Below are 12,603 nucleotides of genomic sequence, written 5' to 3' on the forward strand. Positions count from 1 at the left end.
ATCCTAACCTTCATTACATGGATATACAGTATCTCACAAAAGTGAGTACACCCCTCACATTTTTGTAAATATTTGATTATATCTTTTCATGTGACAACACTGAAGAAATGACACTTTGCTACAATGTAAAGTATTGACTGTACAACTTGTATAACAGTGTAAATTTGCTGTCCCCTCAAAATAACTCAACACACAGCCATTAATGTCTAAACCGCTGGCAACAAAAGTGAGTACACCCCTAAGTGAAAATGTCCAAATTGGGCCCAATCAGCAATTTTCCCTCCCCGGTGTCATGTGACTTGTTAGTGTTACAAGGTCTCAGGTGTGAATGGGGAGCAGGTGTGATAAATTTGGTGTCATTGCTTTCACACTCCCTCATACTGGTCACTAAAAGTTCAACATGGCACCTCATGGCAAAGAACTCTCTGAGGATCTGAAAAAATAATTGTTGCTCTACATAAAGATGACCTAGGCTATAAGAAGATTGCCAAGACCCTGACACTGAGATGCAGCACGGTGGCCAAGACCATACAGCGGTTTAACAGGACAGGTTCCACTCAGAACAGGCTTCGCAATGGTCGACCAAAGAAGTTGAATGCATGTGCTCAGCATCATATCCAGAGGTTGTCTTAAATAGACGTATGAGTGCTGCCAGCATTGCTGCAGAGGTTGAAGGGGTGGAGGGTCAGCCTGTCAGTGCTCAGACCATACGCTGCACACTGCATCAAATTGGTCTGCATGGCTGTCGGTCCCAGAAGGAAGCCTCTTCTAAAGATGATACACAAGAAAGCCTGCAAACAGTTTGCTGAAGACAAACAGACTAAGGACATGGATTACTGGAACCATGTCCTGTGGTCTGATGAGACCAAGATAAACTAATTTGGTTCAGATGATGTCAAACGTGTTTGGAGGCAACCACGTGAGGAGTACAAAGACAAGTGTGTCTTGCCTACAGTCAAGCATGGTGGTGGGAGTGTCATGGTCTGAGGCTGCATGAGTGCTGCCGGCACTGAGGAGATACTGTTCATTGAGGGAACCATGAATGCCAACATGTACTGTGACATACTGAAGCAGAGAATGATCAGTATGCAGTATTTCAGCATGATAACGACCCCAAACACACCTCCAAGACGACCACTGCCTTGCTAAAGAATCTGAGGGTGAAGGGGATGGACTGGCCAAGCATGTCTCCAGACCTAAACCCTATTGAGCATCTGTGGGGCATCCTCAAATGGAAGGTGGAGGAGCACAAGGTCTCTAACATCCACCAGCTTCCTTGATGTTGTCATGGAGGAATGGAAGAGGACTCCAGTGGCAACCTGTGAAAGTCTGGTGAACTCCATGCCCAAGAGGGTCAAGACAGTGCTGGAAAATAATGGTAGCCACACAAAATATTGACACTTTGGGCCAAATTTGGACATTTTCACTTAGGGGTGTACTCACTTTTGTTGCCAGCGGTTTAGACATTAATGGCTGTGTGTTGAGTGATTTTGAAAGGACAGAAAATGTACACTGTTATACAAGCTGTATACTCACTACTTTACATTGTAGAAAAGTGTCATTTCTTCAGTGTTGTCACATGAAAACGTATAATCAAATACTTACAAAAATGTGAGGGGTGTACTCATTTTTGTGAGATACTGTACATGACAGAATACTATGCCTCACCATGGATGCAACAGGAAGAAGGAGGAGACATCATGCCAAGATAATAAGGAACACCCTACCAAGACTCAACTCCATCAAGCTTCCTCATGGATCCCCTAGAGCTATATGATGGATTTTTTTGGCTATGCTGAGTATTTTCTCTTTGAATGCTGTGAGAGAAATTTGTCCTTGAAAAGTCCTTGAATTTTTATTTCTTAAAAGACTCATCTCTGTTTCTATCATTGTATATCAGGCCATGTTATCTAGCCTAGAGAAGTACAGAATGTTCTGAACTCATGTTGAACTAATGCTAAACTTGTTTTGACACAAACATATTATTGTCTTTAGAAATGTCTGCTCACCTGCTACGCCCTTGTACCCACAAAGTAAGCTGGAACCATTTGACTAATGGGTTTCGCTTCCTTATTGAAAGTAGTAGATTTGCAGACATACACAAACATCTTCAGTATATATATATAGTGTGTGAGATACAAAGCGTGCAGAGCAGTCTCATTCTTTTTCCTGTATTCATCTTTCTGTAATAAACTTCTTCATCTGAGAGGACAAATCTATGATGTTTGGCAAAATTGTGAAGAGTTTTCTCATGTAATATGCTGTATTGGTGCATTTTTAAATAAAGATCAATCAAATATAATCACAAGATTTTATAAAAGTGTGATCCCAAATAAATGTCAAATTTTTTTTGAAGAAATTGTTATTGGTTTATCAATAAAATCAAACTAGAAATCATTTTAAGACACTAGAGAACTCAGAATCAGTCAATCAAAAGATTAGTCAATCAAATTGAGGTCAAATTTAAGGTACAACAAAGTGGACATTTCAAACTGGTAGACCATGAAAACCAGCATATACTGTATCAATTCAGACGCTTTATGGTCTCATTATTAATTTAATTAATTGATTTTACAGGTAATGTTTTACATAATTTTAGCAAAACATAATTAGTCTCAATTGTATGTTATGTTTTGTCAAGAGGGTTTTTTAGGAGAAGGGGTTATATCAGGAGGATGTGCAGCAGTCATTAGGATGTGTAGGCCATCATGGAGCTTGCACACCAGTGGTGTAATTTCCATGACAAACGACTCCCAGTTAATGAACCATCACTACCAGCCAGCACCCTTGATTGTATGTCTTGTGTGTGAAGGTGTGTGGATGGTGCCCTGCAGTGGACTCGCATCCCATCCTGGGTGAATTTATGGGTGTATCTTCTAACATTTCAACAGTGCTTGTTGCTACCCAGTCCACTGCAAAAGCTATTTATATAGGCTTAGACTACAGACACTTTAATAATAATATAATAAAATAAAATTTATTTTATATAGCACATTTAAAGGTAGCTTTTCAAATCGCTTTAACAGTGGCAAAGAAATTTCAATCTTATTTCAGTTAAAAAATACTGTACTAAAGTTTCTCAACAAAGTGCAGCTCTGTTCTTCTACTTTCAGAGGAGGCCGGTCTCCACTGTCACAGAGTGTTCCACTATTAACCGAAACTAAAATACCTTACATGGTGTTACATAATCTGATTACAGTGTATAAGAGGCACGCAGGAAAGGCACATTGTAGTGTCTGGCATGCTATATGGCTACACATTGTGCAGGAAAGTTTTCACTAGTTACTTCAGTCTCTTGTATGACAGAGCAAAAGCTTGTATGACAACAGTATTGTGAACACTGCCTGAAGATGCCCAACAGAAAATTTAAATTCACAGATGCTTTACAGAAGACAATCCTGTCTTTTTGTCTCACTTCCCTCAGATCTGTGTGCAGCAGAATGCATGACCTGCAAAGTTCTCCTGTACACATTGGTGTCAAAAAAGGTGCTAGTTATTTAGAGTAGAAGCCCACATAAGCTCCACAAACACAAAACTTTGTGTAAAAGTTCATTAACACAACTTGGTTTGGTGGTATTTGCAACTATCTGACACCCCCCCCCACCACCTCCACACACACACACACACACACACACACACACACACACACACACACACACACACAGACACACACACACACACACACACACACACACACACACACACACACACACACACACACACTTATTTATTTTTAAATCTTCTTGAGTAAGCATTTACAAGGTTTCCACATCTGAATTTGGGCAATTTCTTCCATTGTTTTTGACAGATTCTCTCAATTTCAATCAGATTGGATACCATCTTCAGGTCTATCCATGGATGTTTTATGGCAGTCAAGTCTGGACTTTGGTTGGGCCACTCAAGGACATCGTCTCTAAGTCACTCCAGCAGCATCTTGGCTGTATGCTCTGGGTTACTGTCATGGTGATAGGTGAACCTTCACCCCAGTCAGAGGTCATGTGTACTCTGCAACAAGTATTATACAAGGACCTCTTTGTACTGTACACCAGAAAATCTGATAACTGTCAACTGAGACCTAATAACTTATACCTGACACCTCAAATTTAACACTTGACTAACATATGATTACTTATGCTTAAATCAAATGGTTCCAACACTTAGTTCCTGAAAGTTGGCTTAATTTTTGAGAAACAATTAATATATATTGAAATCTCTCTAACAGGTGGTATACTTTTACCTGAATTTTCTATAAAGAAAAACTGATTTGCATTTCCTGTGTGACAGAGGGCTCTGTCATGATTGCAGCAGCACTACTTTTACACACACATATAATCCAGTATCCATCCATTTTCCTGGTTTTCCCTACCCTTGGGTGCACACTAGGGCAGGTCAACGCACAAGTTGTATACATAAGCACACATTATCACATCCTTCCCCCATATCCCACAATAATATGCAGACACCAGATACATTTACCAGTAAAAGTTTATTCTATTTTATTTTTAGTTCAAGTGGATGCTTCTGCCAATGGACTGGGAGCAGTACTGGCACAAGGAGAGAGGGGCCAGGAACACCCAATCCTTTACCTAAGCCGTAAGCTACTACCCCTGTGCACTGTTGCACAGTGTACAGACAGACCTTGAAAGCTTTGACTGACACAGGATGTTCAATGTCGCTGATTAAATGTGGACATGTCCCTGAAAATGTGATTAATTATGTGAAGACTATATCTGTACAATGTGTTCTTAGTGACAAATTTATCTACCCTACAGCTGAGTGTCACTGCTGTGTGTCAGCTGAGTGTCACTACAGCTGAGTGTCACACTGAATGTCAGTGAACAAATGTATTTGATGTGTGTGGGGGTAGTTGATAGACTTCCTGTTGACATGGTTCTTGGATGAGATATACCAGTGCTGTTAACCCTGTGTGATAAACCCACAAATTCTTAAACTGTTGTATCATGTCCAGTGCTCACACGAGCTCAAGCCAAGACTGGTTTGCAGCATTTGCCAGACTTAGATAATAGTCTGATCCAAAGTTGTAACAAACCAAGAAAAACAGGCCAGCAATGCCGCATGGCAAAGTATTTGGGTACGCTGACGACCAAGGTACCCACAGGCGGTCTGGGGGGCAGAGATTGGAAGATCTCAGCCAATATTGCCCAGTTACAGGAGGCCAATGTTACCTTAAAGCCATTATATGCCAAAGTGGGAGAAAGCAAAGTACAAACTCTTGGGGCTGAAATGTATGTTTTGCAAAATGGTATTTTGTATGTGATGTCTGATGGTGTTACACGTCTTGTAGTCCCTAAATGTTGTAGGTCTCTTGTATTACACCTTGCATACACTATACCATGGTCAGGACATCTTGCACATCCGAAAACATACCAAAGGCTCAGTTCCCGTTTCTTCTGGCCTTCCATGTACACTGACCTATGCACACACTGTGCCACATGCTCTGTTTGTGAGAAAACCAGTTCTGTTCGCAGGTCTGCCAGAATGCCTCTGTATCCATTGCTGGTGATCTCCATTCCATTCAGAAAAATCGCATTGGACATAGTCAGACCTCTGGAGAGGAGCAGTGCCGGTCATCTTGGTCATGTGTGACTACGCTACTCAGTACCCTGAAGCCTTCCCACTAAGATCAACTACAACTGCCAAGGTAATCAGTGCTCTTGTGCAAATGTTTTCGAGAGTCAGCATCCCAGAGGAGATAATCACCTCTGCCAGGTGAGACCACGGCACCACAGGAGACCACAGCACCAACTTTACATCGAGTGTAATGAAGCACCTCCACAGACAGCTGGGTATCCAGGCGATCAAGATGAGTCCCTATCACCCGCAGACGGATGGACTAGTTGAGAGATTCAACCAGACACTCAAGAACATACTGAAGAATTTTGTCAGTGACACAGGAAAAGACTGGGACAAGTGGTTGCTGTTCATGCTGTTTGCATATAGAGAGATACCCCAAGCATCAACAGGGTTTTCACCTTTTGAACTGGTTTACGGATGGTCTGTCCAGGGTCCACTAGATCTGCTGAGGAAGAGCTGGGAAGCCCCTACAACATCTGCAGTAGGTGAGCAAGGCCTTCTTCAGTACGTGCTGCAGATGCGAGACCGCCTAGAGAAGTACCGAGAACAAGCTATCAAGAAATTGCGGCCCAGGAAGCACAGAAAAGATGCTACAACCAGTATGCAGAACACAGAGAATACCAGTTGGGGCAGAAAGTACTGGTGTTACTGCCATCATCAACAAACAAGCTATTAGCAAAGTGACAAGGACCCTACAAGAATCAGAGACAAGTGGGACTGGTCACTTACAAGATATTGCACCCACAGAAGGGAAAGTCCAGCCAAGTGTACCACATCAACCTCCTGAAAGAGTGGCGGGAGAAGGCAGCAGACAAAGAGACAGTACTGTTTGCTTGCAAAAGAGCTCCAGAAGGAGAGGAAGGTGAGGACGAGGTGGAAGATGTGGCAGTACGGAGACCTCCAGCAAAGATAACCCTGGAACACCTGGAAAAGGAACAGAGGGGGCAGCTGCTACAGATCGTAGACAAGCACCCAAATCTCTTCAGGACAGAGCCAGGAAGAACCAACCTAATCGAACACACCATCCAGCGCACTGACTCAACGGCAATTCAGCAGCTGTACCCCCTTAGGACTATTCCATTTTATGACCATGCCATTCGGGTTACATGGAGCTCCAGCCATATTCCAGCGGCTGATGAATCAGGTTCTACGAGGACTGCTGTGCGGCATATCTTGATGACGTTGTCATCTACTATGGCAGCTGGGAAGAGCATCTACAGCACCTGAGCAGAGTCTTGCAGAAAATCGGGGTGGCATGTTTGACCTTAAATGTGACAAAATGTGAATGGGCAAAACAAGAGACACAATACCTGGGAGTCCTGCTGGGCAATGGTGAGGTTCAACCACAGGTAGACAAGGTGAAGGCTGTACTAAACTGTCCAAGACTTCAGAAAATGAAAGAGGTACATGCCTTCCGTGGACTGGTCGGATGGTCATACTACAAATTCTCAAATTCAAAATAATGATAATTTAATTTGAATTTCTAAAGCCAATAGAACTAAGATGTACCACCCATTTGAGCTGTACTGCCTCTTTGGATTTTTTCATTGCCCCATGTTTGTTCTGAATGTTTATTTTATAAATTAAGAAGGGACAGTGAACAGACAATAAATGATGTTTACCTCTTGTGTGCTTGTTTGGTACATTGTGGCACAATAGTGATGGGACATAACTCTGGTCTGTTGAACAAATCCATTTGAACATCTTTAATTGCAGGACAGGTTAGCGGTCAAGCAGTTTGGACCTGACAGGCCAGACATCACTATAGCACAACAAACTAAGAACAAAGGCAAAACTTACAACAACTCTGCTTTACCTGTCAGTCATCAGTTGCAGATAGCACATTCGCCTTACACCTCCAGGGTTGGGGGATCGATTCCCACCGTGGCTCTGTGTGTGCGGAGTTTGCATGTTCTCCCCTTGCTGCGGGGGTTTCCTCCGGGTACTCCAGTTTCCTCCCCCAGTCCAAAGACATGCATGGTAGGTAGACAGGCATGTCCAAAGTGTCTGTAGTGTATGAATGGGTGTGTGAATGTGTGTTCACGGAAGGACCGTCCCCTAGGCAACATTCAGTATCATACTGCTGAGCAGCTAATCCTTCTACCACAACGGTTCCACTATGAAGTGGAACCTCGACACGAAAAGAAGAAGTTCAGTTGCAGAAGCTGGGCAAGGAGATATCTGGACAAATTTTTCAGAACATGTTAAGAATCACAAATCAAGCAACACACTTAAATTGTGCTATGAAGTCAGCTATGCTCGGTCATTCTAACACAGAAGTTCAGCTTGATAAAGGTTACCTTGCGAGTGTCTGGAACCACAATATAAGGAGGTGGACAAAAATAGATACATTGTCAAGGGTCATAGATTTTATAATTTTTTTTTGGTGCATTCAAATTGGCGTTAAAAGGGCATGAAAACACAATCATTGGATAATCTGGGGATATTCCGAGGCCTTGTAGATTTCATGTCCTTATTGGACACTGCAATGGTGGAGCACATGAAAAAAGGCACCTGTTTAAAAAAACTTCTAAAATGAGCTGCTAGACTGTATCTCTAGTGTTCTTTTGGAATGGCTGAATATGTTCTCTTTCAAAGGGAACTTGACATTGCGTTTAGCATAACAGTATGAGCGCACTTGCGCGCACGACCAATATCTGACGCTTGTGTAAAATCATGCCTCTTTTTATAGGCCTGCCATGATCATGTGACGTGGCAATTAAGCACGTTGCATGATATAAATATGGCACCTGTGAACCATGCTGTCAGCCTTATTTTCTTCAGCGAGACTGCACATCGGTTGTTTGTGTAAAGAAACAAAAGATGCTTCAGTTCCTCTCTATGTTTTCTCAAAATCTCAGAACTTTTCTACCCCTTTAAAAAAACAGAAGAAACAAAAGGAATGAGTGAGAGACAAAAATATGAGTGAGAGAATTCAGGAAGCCTGTTACGGCTTGCTCCTGTTTCATCACGGGGACAAGTGCACACTTTCTGTGTGAAGTGTCTAGGGGTTGGAGCAAGTGATGGCAGCCTATCATAAATAAATAATAGTAATAATTCCTCTCTGACTCTGAGGAGCCAGAATGGTGTACTAAAAACAGAATGTTTCTCAGCAGGGTGGGCTCCTTCTACAATAGGGTTTACGTGGCCAACATTTCAGCCAGCCATGCCCCTGTTGATGGAGCCGCTGTGGGGCAACATCCTCTAACTTCGATGTTTATGCATGGTGTCAGGCAGCTGAGGCCCATCTCCAGGCCGCACATACCTTCGTGGGACCTTTCAGTGGTCCTGGAAGGTCTGTCAGGGGCCCCATTTGAGCCCTTAGAGTCAGCCTCTGAGAATCTTCTGACTCTAACGGTAGCTCTTCTGCTGGGACTGACAACTCTCAAACGAGTAGGAGCTCTACAAGCTCTCTCTGTTGCCCCTTCCTGTTCTTCCCCTTGCCCCTGGCTTAGCCAAGGCCTTCCTGTATCTTAGGCCGGATTATATTCCTAAGGTGCCTACATCGGCTGCCCACCCTGTGGTTTTGCAGGCTTCCTGCCCTCCTCCATTCCTCACACCGGAACAAGAGAGGATGCACCTGCTGTGTCCAGTAAGGGCTCTCTGTACTTACGTCCACCGCTCCGACCAGTGGCATAAGTTGGAGCAGCTGCTGGTCTGCTTTGGTGCTTTTTTGGTGCTTTTTTCTGCTTTTTTGCTGGTCTGCTTTGGTTTGGCTTAACACTTAAGCATCATTAAAACTTCATATAAATATAAATTCATGGGAAATACTCCCATGAAGCACAAGAAGAATTTTAAAACTAGCATTTCTCCAGGCCCAGGCATGACGGGAACAAGGCAGGCCAGCTGCAGCTCAGGAGGTCATTCAAACCCACCTTAATTCACATCAAATCATCATACACTACCTACACCGTAAGGAAGTTGTTGTGTCGGCACACTGAGCACGCTGAATGAAGGCAGGTAGCCTCCCCTGTCCCACACCAAGACTCACTGGCTCCTAGAGAGAAAGAAAACAATTAACCCAAAATTACACAAAGACACTAAACAATATGCGAAACAAGAAAAACTAAAATATTACAGACACAGTGGTGTGGTGGCTATAACACTCAGACCCACTGACACCACCACATGCAATGGAGGCCTTTAAACAGCGCCTAAGCAGAACCAGAATTATTGTTAACAATAAATAAAATAAAGTATAGCCACTATAGTATGGAGACAATAGGACATAGCAACATACACCCCATCAATAGTAACGTGATGGTGTGGGAAAACAAACCTGAAAGAACAGGTTTCAGGCTGGAAAACACACTAATTTAACAATTATCCTCAAACTACATGTGGTTACTGGCATAAAGATGCCAGTAACCACATGTAGTTTGGTTGACTACCAACGTCAAGATGGCTTGACGTTGGACATTTGCAGATATGCGGAAATTAAGGGACCGTCTCTAAAGTTACACACGACATTGGTATCCATGTTTCTATCTTCAATAGCATTTGAAGGGAATGACTTACAGTCACACAACCAACTGTAAAGTGTTCATCTAGATATCAGGTATGATGCACACCTTTCAGATTTGAGATTTAACCTACAATGCATGAACCAAAAATGCATTTATGTATTCCCCTTTTCAAATCTGGCCATGATGCCTACTGCAGTCTGCTAACAGCATGCAACTCTTAATTGACTCTTGAGCCCATCCCCCCCTTGGTAAGAGTCCAACAGTTCCAGTCTAGAACTCAGCACACTATTTCTGGACAATTACTGATTATTTACCATTAAGAGATCATGCATCCATAAAAAATAAAAACTATTTGGTAGTGTAATATTTACATATGATTTGATAGTATATTTGATAGTATATATAAACAGGTGTGCATTATGAACACTACAGTTGTGCTTTATACCCGACACCTAGATGAACACTACAGTTGGTTTTGTGACCAAAGTCATTCCCTTGTACAAATGCTATTGAAGATACAAACGCTTATAACGATGTTGTATATAACTTTAGAGACAGTCCCTTAATTTCCGCATCTCTGCGAATATCGAACGTCCAACTTCAAACCAACTTCATGCCAGTGGACACATGACATCACCATAGTGACACTGCCATGTTTCCAACCGTGATTGCTTGTCCATCTCCCAGAGACGCTTTGTTTTGCACTAGTCCCTTTTCCCCTGTGATTGCTTTTTCATTTGGAAGCCTTCGATGGCCGGTTGAAAAGTTTTGGGAAAGCCTGAAGTTCTCTCATCGCGGTTTGTAAAACAGACAAGGCCTGACTGTTTAGGTATGTGTGTGCATGTGTGTGTGCGTGGGTGTGTGTTAGGATACATGTGTGTGTGTGCGTGTGTGTTGGTACTGGCTGGTCCGTCTCATACGTGGAAGCCGCTCTGTTGAATGTGCAGGAACTGCAGTCGCAGTGTCTGTATGCTGCTCACTATCCTCCTCTGGTGGCCGATCAGAGACACGCCGATCCTCCAGACATCGCTGCAAGAGGACAGACCACATGCACATTGAGTGAGGTTCAAAACTCTGCTTAAAACCGTAGCGCTGTTGTGTTGATTCATTTTCCATAACAGCACCTCTAACTGTACTTTCCACTGCAAGGCAAATCGCATCTCTGTATCAATATTAATCCGCTCATTCTACTACACTATAATTTCTATAGTGACAACTCTACACTATGGCACATAATCCACATAATCTACCACTAGCAATAATCTTATTATTTATTTAACTTTTATGGAAGGAGTCTCCAGTGTCAGCGATTTGCAGGACAGAGGGGTTTCTTGTTTCTTGTTAACATCAAATCTGCACTTTTTTTTGTCTTATTACATTGATTTCCATTTCCATTTATTCATTAAGCAGACACTTTTATCCAAAGCGACTTACAAATGAGGAAGTATAAGCAAAGCAATATATCAAGCGGAGAACAATACAAGTAGTGCTACCATGCAAGATTTATAATTGAGAAGCAAAGTGCGCAGAGTAAAGGTGTAAGAACTCAATTATAAATCTTGCATGGTAGCCCTACTTGTATTGTCAACATGGACTACTTTTTTACTACTACATAGACAGGAGTAATCTAATTATTGACCTTATTCTGAATAAGACAATATTTTGATTAAGGTGTTTACATGAGTCGCTTTTAGAATACTCCTTTCATGTTACTGTTTTACATGTTATAGAACATAGTTCGATTAACAGCACACATCAATCACGTCACCACGCCACACCGTCCGATGTTCCCTCCAGAATTTCACGTATCGACATACAGTTGGTCTTTGTTATGGTACTATATACAGTTTTTGGTGTTTTTATTTAAAATTTTCAGGAACGCTTCAAGTGCGGTTAATTATTTGTCACGCTGTACGTGCAAATAGACGACTGCTTGAAGCCGTGGCCTGCGTCCCAAACCGCGTACTTACCTACTATATAGTAGCCGAGATACATGTATTTCACCTACTATATAGTAGGTAAGTATGGTAAGTACGCAGTTTGGGATGCAGCCATGCTCTCTTGTTTGTCATAAAACGGTTGAGCACTGCCGTGTGTGTACGTGTCCTGTCTCGAAATGCAGTGAAAACTCTCACACGACGTTTATAGTGTGATTAAGTTGTGTACGTGTCTATAATGCACGTCGATAATGCAACTAAAACAGGAATACTCCACACGTCTTAATTCCATTTGTGTTTACTTCGAGTATGACCTTAATCGGATTAAGGTGATTAAAAATTGCTGTTTACATGGTAGTTTCTTAATCAGAGTATTGTCTTAATCGGGTTAATATTGGATTATTGTTGACCATGTAAACGTACTGATTGTCATGTGACCTTCGACGTCATCACAAACACAAAAATCTTAAACAAGTTAACAATTTATTTGTGTATTGTTAAACAAGTTCTGTTTAAACAAGGTTTTATACTTAAAAAGAACCGGCAACGTCTTCCACGTTTTTTGTTGTTGTTGTTGTGTTTTTAGCTTGTTTGCACCAGTCCTG

The 12,603-nt window shown here is 42.1% G+C and overlaps 1 protein-coding gene across 1 annotated transcript in view; it reads right to left on the reverse strand.

Moving 5' to 3' along the window:
- Window positions 1-12,603, reverse strand: part of LOC108258987 (cytolytic toxin-alpha) — a 36,842-nt gene that overhangs the window by 11,140 nt on the left and 13,099 nt on the right. The gene's annotated exons all lie outside the window — the stretch shown is intronic.

This window comes from Ictalurus punctatus, chromosome 26 (assembly GCF_001660625.3).
Source record: "Ictalurus punctatus breed USDA103 chromosome 26, Coco_2.0, whole genome shotgun sequence".
Lineage (NCBI taxonomy): Eukaryota > Metazoa > Chordata > Actinopteri > Siluriformes > Ictaluridae > Ictalurus > Ictalurus punctatus.